At 40.2% G+C, this 17,473-nt stretch overlaps 1 protein-coding gene and 1 pseudogene across 1 annotated transcript in view; one reads left to right on the top strand and one right to left on the bottom strand.

The window, feature by feature from the left end:
* Positions 1 to 17,473, bottom strand: part of IL1RAPL2 (interleukin 1 receptor accessory protein like 2) — a 1,389,708-nt gene that overhangs the window by 483,799 nt on the left and 888,436 nt on the right. The gene's annotated exons all lie outside the window — the stretch shown is intronic.
* On the top strand, positions 5,132 to 10,209 carry LOC141569707 (mannose-binding protein C-like; annotated as a pseudogene).

The following is a 17,473-nucleotide window of genomic DNA, read 5'->3' as shown; positions in this document are numbered from 1 at the left end:
ACCATTCCCCATCCAAGAGTGCTATCTGTCAGTTCCTCCTCTACACCTATTTAAATCCTATCCAGTCTTCAAAGGCCAGTTCAAGCTGTAATGCCTTGTAGTGGATGCTCTGGTACTCTGCCCAGGGCAGATTCTTTGGGCCAATGTACATCACCATCCCCAAGCTGTTGGGAAAATCAGACTGCTGACTCTCAAAGCTAGACCCACACAGGGATTTTCCCTTGACTACAAGGAGTTGCCCTGACAAAGGTTAACACCCTTGCAAGGAGTGGTCCATGGCTAAAGAATAGATGATACAAGGATTCAAAAGCCGAACCTGCTTGACTCTATTTGTGATAAATTTAAAGGTCCATCCCAGTTCCATGATTTTCTGTAAAATCTGCTGAGGCCATGTAACAACCACATTATGGGTCAACTTGTCCTTCTGGCCAATCTTGCCTTTGTCTTTCTTACTTCCTTATAGTTATATCACCCCATACAACTCTCAGATAAACCTAACTCCTCATTTCAGAATCTGTTTCTAGGGAACCCAAGCTAAGATACCCCTAAAAGCCTTTTTAGGCCATGGATGCTTATAAAAGGTCTAGCTACTCTGAGATCCCCTACTCATTTGATAGTGTAGTACATTCTGCCTTGCATAATGAGCTGTATTTCTATGTATATTTGAGGTTCTTTGAGGGTGGAGAAAGAGTTTCAGATTTTTCCATTGACACACAGTAGGGACACATAGATGGGATACATACTAGGTGTTAAATGAAGATCCTGGATTTTTTTATTGGTTTGCTAACCATAATGTTTTTTTCTTTTTTTTCTTTTCTGTTTTGATGACATTTTCATGTTCTACTTATTTTTTTTAAATTTTATTTTATTAAATTTATTGGGGTGACAATTGTTAGTAAAATTACATAGATTTCAGGTGTACAATTCTGTATTACATCATCTATAAATCCCATTGTGTGTAAAATAAACAAATGGGACTATATGAAACTTAAAAGCCTCTGCACAGCAAAAGAAACCATTGACAAAATAAAGAGGCCACCAACTGAATGGGAGAAGATTTTTGCAAACAGTGCCTCCGATAAGGGGCTAGTATCCAGAATATACAAGGAACTCATGCAACTCAACAACAAAAAAACAAACAACCCAATTGAAAAATGGGCAGAGGACTTGAAGAGACATTTCTCCAAAGAGGACATACAAATGGCAAATAGACATATGAAAAAATGCTCAACATCACTAATCATCAGAGAAATGCAAATCAAAACCACAATGAGATATCACCTCACCCCAGTCAGAATGGCTATCATCAACAAGACAAATAGTAACAAATGTTGGAGAGGCTGTGGAGGAAAGGAACCCTCATACACTGTTGGTGGGAATGCAGACTGGTGCAGCCGTTATGGAAGGCAGTGTGGAGGTTCCTCAAAGAATTACGAATAGAATTGCCATATGACCCAGCAATCCCTCTCCTGGGTATCTACCCAAAAAATCTGAAAACATTTAGAGATAAAGACACGTGTGCTCCAATGTTCATTGCAGCTTTGTTTACGGTGGCCAAGACATGGAAACAACCAAAATGTCCTTCGATAGATGAATGGATAAAGAAGTTGTGGTATATATACACAATGGAATACTATTCGGCTGTAAGAAAAGATGATATAGGAACATTTGTGACAACATGGATGGATCTTGAGAGAGTAATGCTGAGCGAAACAAGTCAGACAGAAAAAGCAGAGAACCGTGTGATTTCACTGATATGTGGTATATAAACCAAAGGCAGCAAGGAACAGGACAAACAAATGGGAAACAGAAACTCGTGGACACGGACAATAGTTTGGTGGTTGCCAGAGGGTAACGGGGGTGGGGGGTGGGGGGTGGGAGATGAGGGTGGGGGGGGATCGAATATATGGTGATGGAAGGAGAACTGAATCTGGGTGAAGAACACACAATGGGATTTATAGATGATGTGATGCAGAATTGTGCACCCGAAATCTATGTAATTTTACTGACAATTGTCACCGCAATAAATTTAATTTAAAAAAAAAAAATCAGACTGAGTTTATGGATAATGTAAGTTGTTTTCTCCTAGATAAACTGGCGTAAAATAAATGAGAGAATGAAAGAAAAATGTGTGGAAATAAAGCACGTAAAGTCATATGGTAGTTCTATTTTTAAATCACTGAGGAACCTCTATACTTTTTTCCATAATGGTTGTACCAATTTATATACTCACGAATAGTGCACAAGTATTCCATTTTCTCCATATCCTCACCAACACTTATTTCTTGTCTTTTTGATAACAGCCATTGTAACAAGTGTGAGCTAATATCTCATTGTGGTTTTGACAAAAAAAGTGGTAAGTATGTGAGATCTGGTAATCATTTCACAATGTATATGTATATTAATCTGTACATTGTAATCTTTTAAAAATAACGATGCATAACCTAAATATACAAAACTTTTATTTGTCAATAATATCTCAATAGCTGGAAAAATGTAAAAAATGGAAGATCTAATTAAAAAATAAACCTGTATTACATCATCTATAAATCCCATTGTGTGTTCATCACCCAGAGTCAGTTCTCCTTCCATGTAATTTTACTAACAATTTTCACCACAATAAATTTAATAAAATAAAATTAAAAAAAAATAAACCTGGAGAACAGCAGAGGCATAGGTATCTTTTTAAACCTTGCAAATTTGCATTGGTTCAATCTGTGGTTACCAACATCAATTACCATATGCCTAAGCATCTGAACAGCACTTCCTTTAACTATTCTCCATGACGATCCTATGTAGCAAACATTTTAATATTACACATATAATAAATATATAAACATATATGTATATTATGTATACAAATATCTATACACACACACATATATATGCATACATACATAGTTTTAGACTGGATTAGTCATGTCAAGTTCATGAAAATAAGAACAGCCTTGAATGAATTTGAAATAAAGTTCATCAAAGAAAGCAAAAAAAACAACAACATATAGCCATTAAGGTCAAATTTGACTTTATCCTAACCAGATGTATTTTGAAAAATTCCAGGGTTAGAACAAACAAATTCTTCATGTGTTCATTTCTGAATGATTTACATGAAAGATAAAAGCAACAACCAATAAACTTAGTGTTTTAAATGCAAAAGCATCCTATGTCTACTCTAGTTTAAGAGATAACAATTACTGCAATTGTGCCCATGTTAAATAATAATCTGTACCCAATATTAAAAAGTACAATTTTTGTCCCCATAAGCATTCCATTGAAAATAATTTAATTTAAATAATATGAAACTATTATAAAGTTAATTATAATATTTATAGTTGACAATCATTGAATATTTACTATGTCCCAGACACCTAAGTTTATTACATGCTAACAGCAGCAACAACAACAAAATCAATAGCTATCTCTATGAAATACTTGCTGCCATGCATTATTCTAAGCATATTAAATATGCTGTTGTAGCTAACACCACTATCTTTAAGGTTGGTATAATCTAATTTCTATTTTGTAGGTAGAGAAAGCAAGACTCAGAGAGGGTAAATAACTCTTGAGAGGTCACATAGCTTGAATAGTGAAGTCAGGATTTGAACCCAGGTCTACTTGACTTCTAAAACAATGGTCCTATCAACTACACCTATGACCACCTAGTGATATAAAAAAGCATTAATTTTATCATCTGTATAACATGACTGAGAGTGCATAAATGTGTTTTCTTCCCAGATATTCATCCTTTCAACAAATTTATTTAGAGCCTACCATGAGCCAGGTAACAATGCTGGGATAATAGCAGTAAAGATATTCTTTATTTCTCCTCCCTTTACCTTACCCACATCATCTGATCCATTCTCAAGGCCTGTTGGGTTTGATATAGGATCGTAAATTGGAGCGTGAAGAATACTGATTCCACTAGAAGGTCAGAAAAGACTTCTTTGAGGATGGCCACTGAAGCTTGTCACAATTCCTATTGCTGAGCCTAACATGTCTTTTGGCACTGTCCTCTGCCCTGTAAAATAGGCTGTCATTCAGAAAGGTTACTTAAAAGTTAAACAAGGAATTTCTGATCAAGAACATGGGGTAAGTAAATGCTGTGCTTGCCACCTCTCACGACCACATCAAAATTACAATTAAACTACAGAACAACCATCATTGAGAATCACCTGAAAATTACCTGAACAGAAGTCCTACAACTAAGGACATACACAAGAAGCCACCTTGAGACTGCTAGGAGGGGCATAGATGTGGAATGGGCTGGTTCCCCACCCCATGTAGCACTTAAAAATCTAGAGGGACATCTCAGCTTCAAAGGTCCTCCCTGAGGAGTGAGGGGGTCCCAGCCCCACACCAGGCTCCTTAGCCCAGGGTTCCAGAGCCAGGTAGAAAATTTCCCACAACTTCTGGCTGTGAAAACCAGCAGAGGTTGTGGCTGAGTGAAATGAAGGGTGGCTACATTCCCTGGTGCTGCTCTTAAAGGGCTCGCACATGGATTTACTCACTGATGGACTCACTTGCTCTGAGCTCCAGCACTGGGGCAGCAGCTGGAAAGGCACCAGGGACATACAAGTAGGAACTGAACTGTCAGGCTTTAGACCGAGTACTGGAAGGGCAGCTTTCTCACAGACAAAAGTGCTGGCAGAACCAAATGTTCCTTTGTTAAGCCAACTCCTTCTCCCAGAATGTAGATGCAGGGGGCCACCATATCTGAGTCTCCATCAACCAAGTTAACATCTGTCGCCCTGACTGGATGATTCCCTGAGACTCCACACCACCCAACTTGCAATCCCACCCGAGCCACTTCCACTGGCTTTCCATACAAATGGGCCATCTGGGCTCATGCTCCAGACTTTCCTAAAATCTATCAAAGTTTCACACACCCTAAACAAGCAGCATCTGGACTTAGTGTATCCCATACCTCTCGCTAAGCAGCCACAAGCCTGGCACTAGCCACAGCTGGACTCAATTTGCAGCTTAGCCTCTCCCCAAAATCTCAAAGTCCAGTGAGGGTAGCAGTCATCTGTGAACTGCTTTGTGGCTCATGTCAGGTGGCCCTGGGCAGGGCACAGGCTGCTGCTTAACTTGGACTGTAGCAGGGCTGCTACCAGGAGTCCCTAGGTCCAGCATGCCCAGTAGCCAGCTTAGGACCCAGCTGGAGCACAACCTGGCTGCCTTCCAGAATGAGGATGACATATCCAAAGGGCATACTGGGCAGGTGCCAGAGCACTGTTCAAGTGAATCCCCCTTGACAGGGTCAGCCCCTGCACTACATCTCCTCCACTGTACTCATGGCCAGTCCTCATAACCAGTCAGCATGAGTGTCAATCCCTTCATTGATTTGCCAAGAGCAATCAAGGATCAACTACCACAGAATGGCACACACAACACACACAATGTACATATCTGCAGCATCTGGCTCAAGTGACCAGGGAGATTGTACCACTGGGCCCCACAGCACACCTACTACATAAGGCCACTCTACTAAGACCAGGAGACACAGCAGCCCTACCTAATACATAGAAAGAAACACAGGGAGGTAGCCAAAATAGGGAGACAAAGAAATATGTCCCAAATAAAAGAATAAAACTGTGCTTCAGAAAAATAACTAAACAAAATGGAGACGAGCAATCTACCAGATGGGAGAACTTCAACAAGGAGACAGGAAACATAAAATGAAGATCACAACATGAAAAAGAACCAGTCAGAAATAGACAATATAGTAACTGGAATGAAGAATACATTAGAGGGAATCAACAGTAGCTTAGAAGAAGCAGGGGGTCGAAACAGCAATTTAGAAAATACAGTACCAAACAACACCCAATTAGAACAGCATTAAGAAAAAAAAAGAATAAAAAAATGAGGGTAGTTTAGGGGGCCTCTGGGACAACATCAAACATACCAACATTTGCATCATAGGGGTCCTAGAAGGCAAAGAGAGAAAGCAAAGAATTGATAACCTATTTGAAAAAATAATGATGGAAAACTTCCCTAACCTGGTGAAAGAAATAGATGTACAAGCCCGGAAAGCACAGAGGGTCTCAAACAACATGAACCCAAAGAGGCCCACGCCAAGACACATCATAATAAAAACACCAAAGGTAAAAGAAAAGAAAGATTTTTTTTTAAAGCAGCAAGAGAAAAGAAATTAATTACCTACAAGGGAGCTCCCATGAGACTGTCAGCTGATTTCTCAACAAAAACTTTGTAGACCAGAAGGGATTAACACAAAATATTCAAAGTGATATAAAGTAAGGACCGACAACCAAGAATACTCTAACCAGCAAAGTAACCATTTAGAATCAAAGGGCAGATAAAGAGCTTCCCAGACAAGAAAAAGCTAAAGGAGTTCATCAACTCCAAACCAATATTACCAGGAATGTTAGAGGGACTTCTTTAAGACAAAATAAATAATAAATAAATAAATAAATAGATAAATAAAATATGCATACTAAAATGGCAATAACTACATGTCTGTCAAAATTACTTTAAATGTAAATGGGTTAAATGCTCCAATCAAAAGATAGGGGTACTAAGGACAACCAACATGGTGCAGTAGGTAAACGCTGTGTTTACCTTTTTTCACAACCACATCAAAATTATAACTAATCTACAAAACAACCATTATTGAGAATCGCCTAAAATCAAGCTGAACTAAAGCCTTTCAACTAAGTACTTGCAGAAGAAGCCACCTCCAGACTGGTAGAAAGGTCAGAGACATGGCACAGGCTGGTCCCACACTCATGCAGGACCATTAAAGATTGGGAAAGCTATTTCAGCTGTGGGGATCACCCAGGCCCTAAAGAAGCGAGAGATACCAGCCCCATCCCAGCTCAGGGTTCCAGTGCCAGGGAAAGAAGTCCCCATAATTCTTGGTGGTGAAAAACAGTGGAGACTGACTGAGTGAGAATGCGGCTGCACTCACAGGTGCTCCTCTTAAAGAGACTGTGTGCAGATTTACCCACAAGTGGAATCACTTGCTCTGAACTCCAGAGCTGGGGCAACAGTTGGAGAGGTAGCAGAAACAAATGGTGGGGAATTGAGTTGTCTGGTTTGGAATGGGGGTTGGAGAAGCTGCTTTCTCCTGGATGGAGGAGCTGGCAGAGGCCATTGTTTCTTTGTTCAGCCCTCCCACTTCCTAGTGGGCGAACATAGCCAGCCACCATTTCTGTGTCTCCACCTTTCGTTCACTCCACCCTGGCGATTTGAGACCTGGCCCTGCCCAACTTTTGGGCACACCTAGGCTGCTTTCAGTGGCTTTTTCATGCAGACTATTTGCCTTGGCTCAACCTGCACTTTCCTATGGTCTCTCAAAGGTTCATGGAACCCAGACAAGCAGCATCTGGCTTGACTATGTCTGGTACCTCTGACTGACATAGTCAGCTGAAGCAGATACTGCTCTGTAGGATTAGCCCCTACACAACAACTCTTCCACTGTAGTCAAGGCCAGTCCTTACAACCAGTGAGCACAAGGGTCAGTCCCTCACATTAATGTGCAATTATCAACCAAGGCACAACTACGCGAGGATGGCACACACAACCCACACAATGGACACACATGGAGTGCGTGGCTCAGGTGACCAGAAAGACTGCGTCACTGAACCCCACAACACACCTACTACATAAGGCTGCTCTAATAAGACCGGAAGACATAGCAGCCCTACCTAATACATAGAATCAAACACAGGGAGGCAGCCAAAATGGGGAGACAAAGAAACACATCCCAAATGAAAGAACAGAACAAAGCTCCAGAAAAAGAACTAATTGAAATGAAGATAAGCAATCTATCAGACACAGAGTTACAAACACTGGTTATAAGAATGCTCAATGAGCTCATAAAAATGGAGAATGGAAACCATAAAAAAGAACCAGTCAGAAATAAAGGATACAATAAGGGAAACGAAGAATATATTACAGGAAATCAACAGTAGATTATATGAAGCAGAGGATCCAACCAGCAATATAGAAGATAAGGTAGCAGAAAACACCCAACCAGCACAGCAAAAAGAAAAAAGAATCCAAAAATTTGAGGTGAGTTTAAGGGGCCTCCAGGACAACATCAAGCATACCAACATTTGCATTGTAGAGGTACCAGAAGGAGAAGAGAGAGAGCAAGGAATTGAAAACCTATTTGAAGAAATAATGACAGAAAACTTCCCTAACCTGGTGAAGGAAATGGACACACAAGCTGAAGAAGCACAGAGTCCCAAACAAGATAAACCCAAAGAGGCCAACACCAAGACACATCATAATTAAAATGCCAAAGTTCAAATACAAAGAGAGAATCTTAAAAGCAGCAAGAGAAAAGCAGTTAGTTACCTACAAGGGAGCCCCCATAAGACTGTCAGCTGATTTCTCAACAGAAATATTCCAGGCAAGAAAGGATTGGCAGGAAATATTCAAAGTGATGAAAAGCGATGACATACAACCAAGATTGCTCTACTCAGCAAGTCTGTCATTTAGAATTGAAGGGAAGATAAGGAGCTTCCCAGACAAGAAAAAGCTGAAGGAGTTCATCACCACCAGACCAGTATTACAAGGACTCTTAGGGGGACTTCTCTAAGATGGAAGGGGGGTTAAGGATAAGTGAAAGGGACAGGGATTAAGAACAACAAATTGGGTTCTATACAGTAGTCATGGGGATGTAGGGTATAGCATAAGGAATATAGTCAACAATATTGTAATAACTAGGTATGGTGCCAAATAGGTAGGTATTAGATCTATCAGGATGATAGATGGGAATGAGGTTGGGATCAGGGTGAAAAATTTGAAGGCATTAAGAAATATAAATTGATAGTTAATACAGTATGGGGAGTATAATCAACAATGTTGTAAAGATCATGTAAGGTGCCAGATGGGCACTGGACTTATCAGGGGGATCATGTCATAGACTGTGTAGATTCCCGACCAATGCACTACACACCTGAAGAGATGAAGTAGAGTAATACTGAATGTCAACTATAACTAAATATATCGGTATATATAGTTCATGGGATGTACAGTACAACATAGGGAAGATAGTTGATGGTACTGTAACAGTTATATAAGATACCACTGGGGTAGTAGCTTAGGAGTGGACTATCACTTTTTGAGGGTTTTAAATGTCTAACTATTACATTGCTTTGTACACCAGAAACTAGTAAAAAGTAAAAATAAAATAAAAAATGCAAACAGCTGTTGAACGAAGTGCCAGAAGCCCCTGGAAATGCTAAGAAGAGTTTAGCACGGCCCTAAGAAGAGCTGTTTATTAATCTGGTACTGAAGGCCAGGTCTGCACTGTCCCAGTGTACAAGGTGACTGGATCCTGCAGTTGTCAAGTCCAGCCTTCTTCCTCATCCTGAGGCATCCGCCAGAGCCCCTGGCCAGAAGTCCAGCTTCCTTGTCTGTGCATCCTTGCTCTGTAGAAGCCCCAAACACAAGAAAGTCCTCCCAGGAACTGGAGAGGGATCTGGCACCCTGCTAGGGCCAAGGTAAGAGGTTTCCAGAGAAAATGCTACCCCTGTGTGGTGACAGCATCTTGCTCAGAAACAGAACCCTATGAGCATGTCCCAAAGACCTGTCCTGTGATCACCTGTGGTTCTCTAGGCATCAACAGCTTCCTAGGCAAAGATGGGCGAGATTGTGCCAAGTGAGAAAAGGGAGAATGAGGCCAGAGGCTCAGAGGCTTACAGGGTCCTCCTGGAAAGTTGGGGCCTCAAGGAATCCCAGGGCCCCCTGGGTTACCAGGAACAGTAGACCAAAAAGGAGACACTGGATAATGTCTAGATTGCAGTAGTGGCCTGGCTGCTTCAGAAAGAGAAGTCTGCGATCAGAATTGGACCGTATGAAAAAATGACTGATCTTCTTTCTAGGCAAGCAAGTTGAGAAGAAGTTATTCTTGAGCAGTGGTGAAAAGATGACCTTTGACAAAGTGAAGGCTCTCTGCACCCAGTTGCAGGGATCTGTGGCCATTCCCTGGGATGCGAAAGAGAACAAGGCCATCCAGAATATAGCCCGGAGAATTGGCCTTCCTGGGCATCACAGATGTGGAGACTGAAGATAATTTTGTTGATCTGATGGGAAGGACTGTGACCTACAAAAATTGGAATACTAATGAGCTCAACAACGCAGGCTCTGGGGAAAATTGTGATTATCCCGACAGATGGCACATGTAATGATGTGACCTGCTCATCTTCCTCTTTGGCAGTTGGTGAGTTCCCGGTCTGAGGTGGCATGTTCCTTAACCCCCCACCCTCCATCCCTTTACCTCATCTAAGGCCCACAGTCTGCTTTGAAAGATAAATCTGTACCAATTTTCCCATAGCCATTATTAATTTTCCCCTTTGTGGAGAATCAGAGAAAATGAGAATAGACTGAATGATGGGATGTGGGGAGTGAGAAGTGAGAAGAAACTGACAGGGGTACAATGAAAGTTTCTGGTTCAGACCCAATTACTAATAATAACCACTAACAACAACAACAACAAAATTGAAACAGTAGTAGTAACTAGTAGCAACAATAGTAGTGCTACTGATAATATATTTTCAATGTTTACTATGAATCAGATCCTATATATATTATGCATCTTATATTAATTATTTATGTTATTCATATAATTTATGTAACATTAGTATAATTTATATAGTATTTTAATTAGGTTATGCACTTTTGTTTGAGTAGTATAACTTGCTGAGGTACAAAAATAAAATGGATTTATTTTTCCCTTTACTATAAAAAAAAGATAGGGAGAGACTGAATGGATAAGAAAACAAGACCCTTACATATGCTGCCTACAAGAGACTCACTTCAGATTGAAAGACACACATAGACTGAAAGTAAAGAGATGAAAAAAAGAGACTTCATGAAATTGAGAACAAACAAACAAAAAAAGCTGGGTTAGCCATACTTATACCAGACAAAATACACGTCAAAACAAAGGCTATAACAAGAGAGAAAGAAGGACCCAGTAATCCCACTACTGGGTATTTATCTGAAGAAAACCAATTGCTACTTTGATGGGATACGTGCATCCCTATGTTCATTGCAGCATTATTTATAATAGCCAAGGTATGGAGGCAACCTGGGTGTCCATAAATGGATGAATGGATAAAGAAGAGGTGGTACATATATACAAGGAAATATTATTCATCCATAAAAAAGAATGAAATCTTGCATTCTGCAAAAACATGGATGGACCTAGAGGGTATTATGCTGAGTGGAGTAAGTCAGACAGAGAAATACAAATGCCATATGATTTCACTTACATGTGGAATTTAAAGAATAGGATGAATGAACAAAGAAAACAGAAAGAAACTTACAGATACAGAGAATATTTTGATGGTTGCCAGATGGGAGGGGGGCTGGGGAAATGGGTGAAAAAGGGGAAGGGATTCAGAAGTACAAATTGGTTGTTACAAAATAGTCATGGGGATATAAAGTATAGCATAAGGAATATAATCAATAATATTGTAACAACTATGTATGGTGTCAAATGGGGAACAGATTTATAGGGGTGATCACCTTGTGAGTTATATACATGTCTAATCACTATGTCATGCACCTGAAATTAATATAATATTGTATGTTACCTGTAATAGAAAACTAGAAAATTATTTTTAAAAAGCAAAACAGTATTCTCATCATTGTGTTTCAATTTTCTCTCGACTCAATAAATCCAAACTGTCTGAGCCGGGAGAACCCTTGAAGGCAAAAGAAGTGAGCCAAGCTTGAGGCACAAGTTGCATAAACATATCACCAGTGCTAATGTTTAGTTCACCATTCACAAAGAAAATTATCCATTTAGATTGTGTCTATTGAGTGAACAAAATGAAAAGAGCCTTCCTGCCTTATAGGGTATTTTGTTGGACAATTCAAGTATTATGATGCATACAAAGAAGCTGAGATTAGAGCCCATTATGTGCAATATGAAGTACCGGTCACTAATGACATCTCCCTATGACTTGGATGTTTAAAACATAATCAATAGACAGAAAATTAAAAAAATATATATGTATATTTTCAATAGATACAATTCCTCACACACACAAAAAAAGCTGGACTGACTTTTAGATAAAGTAAAATATTTGCTTTCAATATGAAGCTCTCACTCAAACCATAGCTTCCTGTAAAGTCTACCCTGAGTTTGGTCCCCAAAATACACACACACACACACACACACACACACTAAGACCTAGGCATCCTAGGTCGTTTCAAGATTTTTATACTTTTTATTATCTAAAATACAGCAGAATGCCTCTTTGAACCATCATATTTTACCTTGATGCAGCTTTAAGGTATTTCCAAATTTAAACCAGGTAAGGTAGGGATATTTTGTTGGGGTAGGGGGGCAGCATGTGAAATGTACAAGGTGTGATCAACAAATACAGTGAATATTTAAATTAAAAAAAATTACAGTAAACAGCATATTGCCATTAATCCCCCGCAAAATACTCCCCGTTGCTTTGAATACACTTATCCCATCGTACTTCCCACTTTCTGAAGCAGTTCTGGAAGCTCTCTCTCGTGAGTGTCTTTAGTTGCACTGTTGTGGCTGCCTTGATGTCCTGAATTGATTCAAACGGTTTACCTTTCATGGTCATTTTGACTTTGTGAAAGAGCCAGAAGTTGCATGGTGCCAGATCTGATGAATAAGGTGGATGAGGACACACAATCACGTTTTTATTTGACAGAAATTGTCATACCAGAAGTGATGTGTGACACGGAGCATTGTCATGATGGAGGATAAAACCGTTTGCCCATTTATCAGGCTGTTTTCTATGCACATCATTTCTTAGAGGCTCTAATAAGCCCTTATAATATTCAGAGTTCACCAGAGTATTCCTGGATACAAACTCAGCTCGCACAATTCCATCACATCACCTTGATGTTATATCTTGATTGACATGCTTTGTTTCACAGGAGGACTGGGTGATTTCCACTGAGAACACTGAACCGTGGTCTCAGGATCATAACCATAGACCCAAGTTTCATCTCCCATGATGACATGTCTTAAAAATCTGGAATCTGAAGCAGCATGATCACGCAACTCCAAGAAAATTGACAAACACTGTTGCTTTTGTTCTACGTGTTCAGTCAAAATGTGAAGAAGAAATTTCGTACTCACTCTCCTCATGTTCAAATTTTTATTAAAATGACGGAACCATAAGAGATGTTTAGATCCTCAGAAAATTCCCTAATAGTCAATTGCCTATTCGATCAAATCATTTTGCTTACTCTTTCAACATTCTCTTGGGTTTTTAATGTTGAAGGGCATCCCGATCTCAACTCGTCTTCAATTGATTCACAACCATTATGAAATTGCTTGAGCAACTTGTAAACCATCTTCATGGTCACTGCAGCATCACCATAAACTAATGTTAACATTTCATGTTTTTCTTTAGCACTTTTTTTGCAGTTTGAAGCAAAATTTCATGTAAATGTACTGTTCATGATCCATTACTTACAGCGCACTTTAAAACACACCTTCTCTCAACTGTAGTTCACACCCAACTGACTGCACCAAACAAGCTGAAACTTATTACACACTGTTACTAAGGTTTGACACATCATTTCCTGTATTGAAGATCCCTGCCTTACCATTGGATGGCACTCAGCAACAGCATTAACCGTATGTTTTGATGACACCTGGTAAGGTTATAAACAATCATTGCCTGTATCGGCCTAAAATCTATGGATTGTATAGGGCTGTGCTGCATCCTAGGTTTATTAAAAATATGTACTGTAATTCTAACCCTTTGCTGTGTCCCATTCCCTGCCTCCTTAAGAAAAAATAGTTTAATCATGTATTTACCAAATATTTACCAGCAGTCTAACATGTATGGTACCACAAAAGAGTATTACATCATAAAAATCTCCTTTGAATTGAAGAAATTATTATCAAATCAAGGAAATAAAACAGGTATGTAAGTCTCAACAGTGTAAGAGGAAAAGTAGTATGAGACTTTCATTCATGTAGCATTAATTGAGTGCCTACTATTTGACAGAGCTAAGAGCTAAAATACAATGCCGAGCATAATAGATATGATACCTGACATCATGGTTCATACAGACTAGCTAGTAAGGAAATCAATTAAACAAGTAATTATAATACAATGTGGTAAATACTATGGTAATGGAAGGATACTGTGCCATGGGACATCTGATCAAAACTTAGGGACTCAGGGAAGGTTTCCTGGAGGAAGTTTTTCAGGCAGTGTAAATAGCATATGTGAAGGTCCAAAGAAGTGAGAGGCGATAAGAGTCAGCAAGCAAGAGGATGTAATAGTGAGGAAAAAGTGCATTCAAAGAATTGCAAGCTTAGTAAGGCTAAAGGAATGTATGCAAACAAAAGAGTAGCAAGAGATGAAGCTGGAGAAATAGGCAAGGATGCTACATATGAGGCATAATAAAAAAATACGGTGAGTGCTGCTGCCGAGTGCCATCCAATGTAAAGGTAGGGACCTCCAAAAAGGGAAGCAGCGCATGGAACCTTAGTAACAGTGTGTGACAAGTTTCAATTTGTTTGGTGCAGTCAGTCGAGTGTGAGCTACAGTTGAGAGAAGGTGTGTTTTAAAGTGTGCTGTGAATCATGGATCACGAACAACACATTAACATGAAATGGGCAAATGGTTTCATCCCCCATCATGATAATGCTCCATCACCATGTCACACATCCCTTCTGGTACACGGCAATTTCTATCTAATGAAAACATCATGGTGTATCCTCATCCACTTTATTCACTGGATCTGGCACCATGCAACTACTGGCTCTTCCCCAAAGTCAAAATGACCATGAAAGGTAAACGTTTTGAATTGATTCAGGACATCAAGGAAGCCAGGACAGCACAACTAAAGACACTCACAAAAGAGGACGTCCAGAATTGCTTCAGAAAGTGGCAAGAATGATGGGACAAGTGTGTTCAAAGCAAGGGGGAATATTTTGAGGGGGATTAATGACAATGTGTCTTTAACTGTAATGATTTTTTTTATTTAAACATTCACCGTAGGTTTTTACCATACTTTATAACTTCAATAATATGTTAGACAATCTAGGCTTTAACATGAAGGCTATATAAAACCACTCAAGGAATTTACAAAGAGAGGTACCAGACCTAAAACTATAGCTAAGTTACAAATGGATGGCAGGGTGGAACAAGGAGACACAGAGTGATCTGTGCAGTAGTCAGTTTTAACGATTAAAGTAGACATATACAAGATGAACTTTGGAGGTAAAGGTGACAGGGCTTTAAGATTAATTAGATATTGGTGTAGGCAGTGGCAAGGGATGGCTTCAAGGTTTCCAGATTAAGTAATTGGGTAAATGGTGATGTCATTTACTGAGATAGAGAGCACTGGAAGGTTTATAGTCCATGAATGATAGCCTGGGCCAGATATGATACGCTGACAAATGGTATAAATCTATTGGAGCATAGAAAAGAGAAGGATGCCTTCTGACACTGAATTATTATAAAAGAGGCAGCACTTCAACTAGGTGGGATTTTAAGAGAATAGTTAGGGTAGTGAAAGAAGGCAAGTCACACTCAAGGAATGGTAAATTAGCATAGCTGTTTAGAACACAGCGTTTCTATTTAGGTACACTGACAAGATGTGAAGGCATACTGGGATTTAAATTCAGCAAGCTTTGACTATCATGGTAAAGAGTTGAGGCTAATATCAGGGTTTGCAGTCCAGGATTGCCACTATCAGTATGGTCTTAGGCAAGTCATTTAATTCTTTTTTACTCAATTTTCTCATTTATGAGATAAATGGCTCCCAGACTTTTGGATTTAATGGATCAATAAAATTTTTGAAAAGGATGGGCATGAAGCAACAACAGATTGCCAACATCATTTTGCCAAGTATGGACATTAAAAACAACAAATAAATTAAAAACTGTCATCTATTAGTACCATCATGTCATAAAATAAAGAATATTTCAAGACAAAAGTGCAAGATAATTTCAAAGAATTTTTAATGGATACATTTAGTTTTGTGGAATGCTCATTTGTCTTTATTTTTCTCCTTTCACTGAGGATTGGTACAAATTTCTGTCATTGGTCCAAAAACCAGGGCGTGGCACCCACTGAATTATACTCCAAGATTCCTTCCAATGCTGACATTCTAGGATTTCACTGATTCTTAGGAGTTCATTCATGACGAAGTAAGGAGCCATTAGAGGACTTGGGGGTGTGAAATAATACCATCAATACTAAGTTTTAGGAAGTTAATATGGGAGGTCTTGGAGGGAAAAAAGGAAGCAGTCCAATTATATGGCTAACACCAAATCTGAGGCATGAAATATCAGTGGCAAATAACAAAATAGGTCATTGACAACGGTAACGGAAAATTTGAATAAATATGTCTAGTGCTACAGATTTTAGCTGTGTACTGTGTAAGTCAGATATTGTTCAAAAGGGTTGGCTCACTGTGATTCCCTGGGATCCTGCCCAGCCTAGCTTGTACAGCACTGATAGGGCACTCTCAGTTCCTGGGTGGCGAGCCCCATCCAACAAGCTGCTGGATGATTGTACAGTCCACAGCAGCACGGAAAATGTTTGGGGCTGACCGGTTAGCCCCAGCTTGCACTACAGCCTTTCTTGGGCAGTTCTTGGGGATCTGCAGGCCCAAGGCAAGTGACAGCTGGCTGCAGTGTTCTCAGGGAATTTTGCAGAGTGGTCACAGGCTCAGCACAGGCACAAGAACTGAATCTGAATTTACTTTGTGAAAACCACTGGCCATACACTGTGACTCCCTGGGACCCTGCTTCACCCAACTTGGATGGCATGGTGGGGAGCACTGTCACCATCCAGTCAACCAGGCAGGCCTGCACACCTAAGGAGTCTCTTTCAGTGGCTAAGCCTAAAAGGCAGCCAGGAGATGGCAACATGTCTATGGGTTCCTGGACCTTTTTCTAACCAGACCCAGGCCCAATACTTGTGGCAGCTGGCCTCGGTTCACAGCAAGGCCACCCCCACACAACCCCAGGTCCAGCACAGGCAGCAACCAACAGCAAATAGCTTTGTAGCCCCTACCAGGTAGCCATGTCCGGTCACAGGCAAGGCTTACATTAACCTGCATGGGAGCCCCTCCCAAGGAGCCCCAGAAACAACATACCTAGAGACCAGCCTCAGGCCAGACCAGAAGACCAGCTGATTAACTGCATAAGCAGTACTCCCAAAGTGTGGTCTCAACAGGCACAAGAGCCTGCTGGGGTGAAACCCGCTCTGACACGACAGCTCCCACACAGCAACTATGCTGTGGGCATAGCCAACCCTCACAGCCAGTCAGCCTGAGAGTTAATCCCACCCACTGATGCACCAAAAGCAATCAAGTTTCAACTACAATAGGAGAATGTACACAGCACATACAAGGGACACTCCTGGAACACATGCACAGGTGATCAGGGAGACTGTGCCACTGGACCACACGACACCTACTACATAAGGCAAAGACTGAGAGGCATAGAAGATCTACATAATACATAGAAGAAAAC

Source organism: Rhinolophus sinicus, chromosome X (assembly GCF_036562045.2).
Source record: "Rhinolophus sinicus isolate RSC01 chromosome X, ASM3656204v1, whole genome shotgun sequence".
Taxonomy (NCBI): Eukaryota; Metazoa; Chordata; class Mammalia; order Chiroptera; family Rhinolophidae; genus Rhinolophus; species Rhinolophus sinicus.
This window is presented reverse-complemented; position numbering and strand designations above follow the sequence as displayed.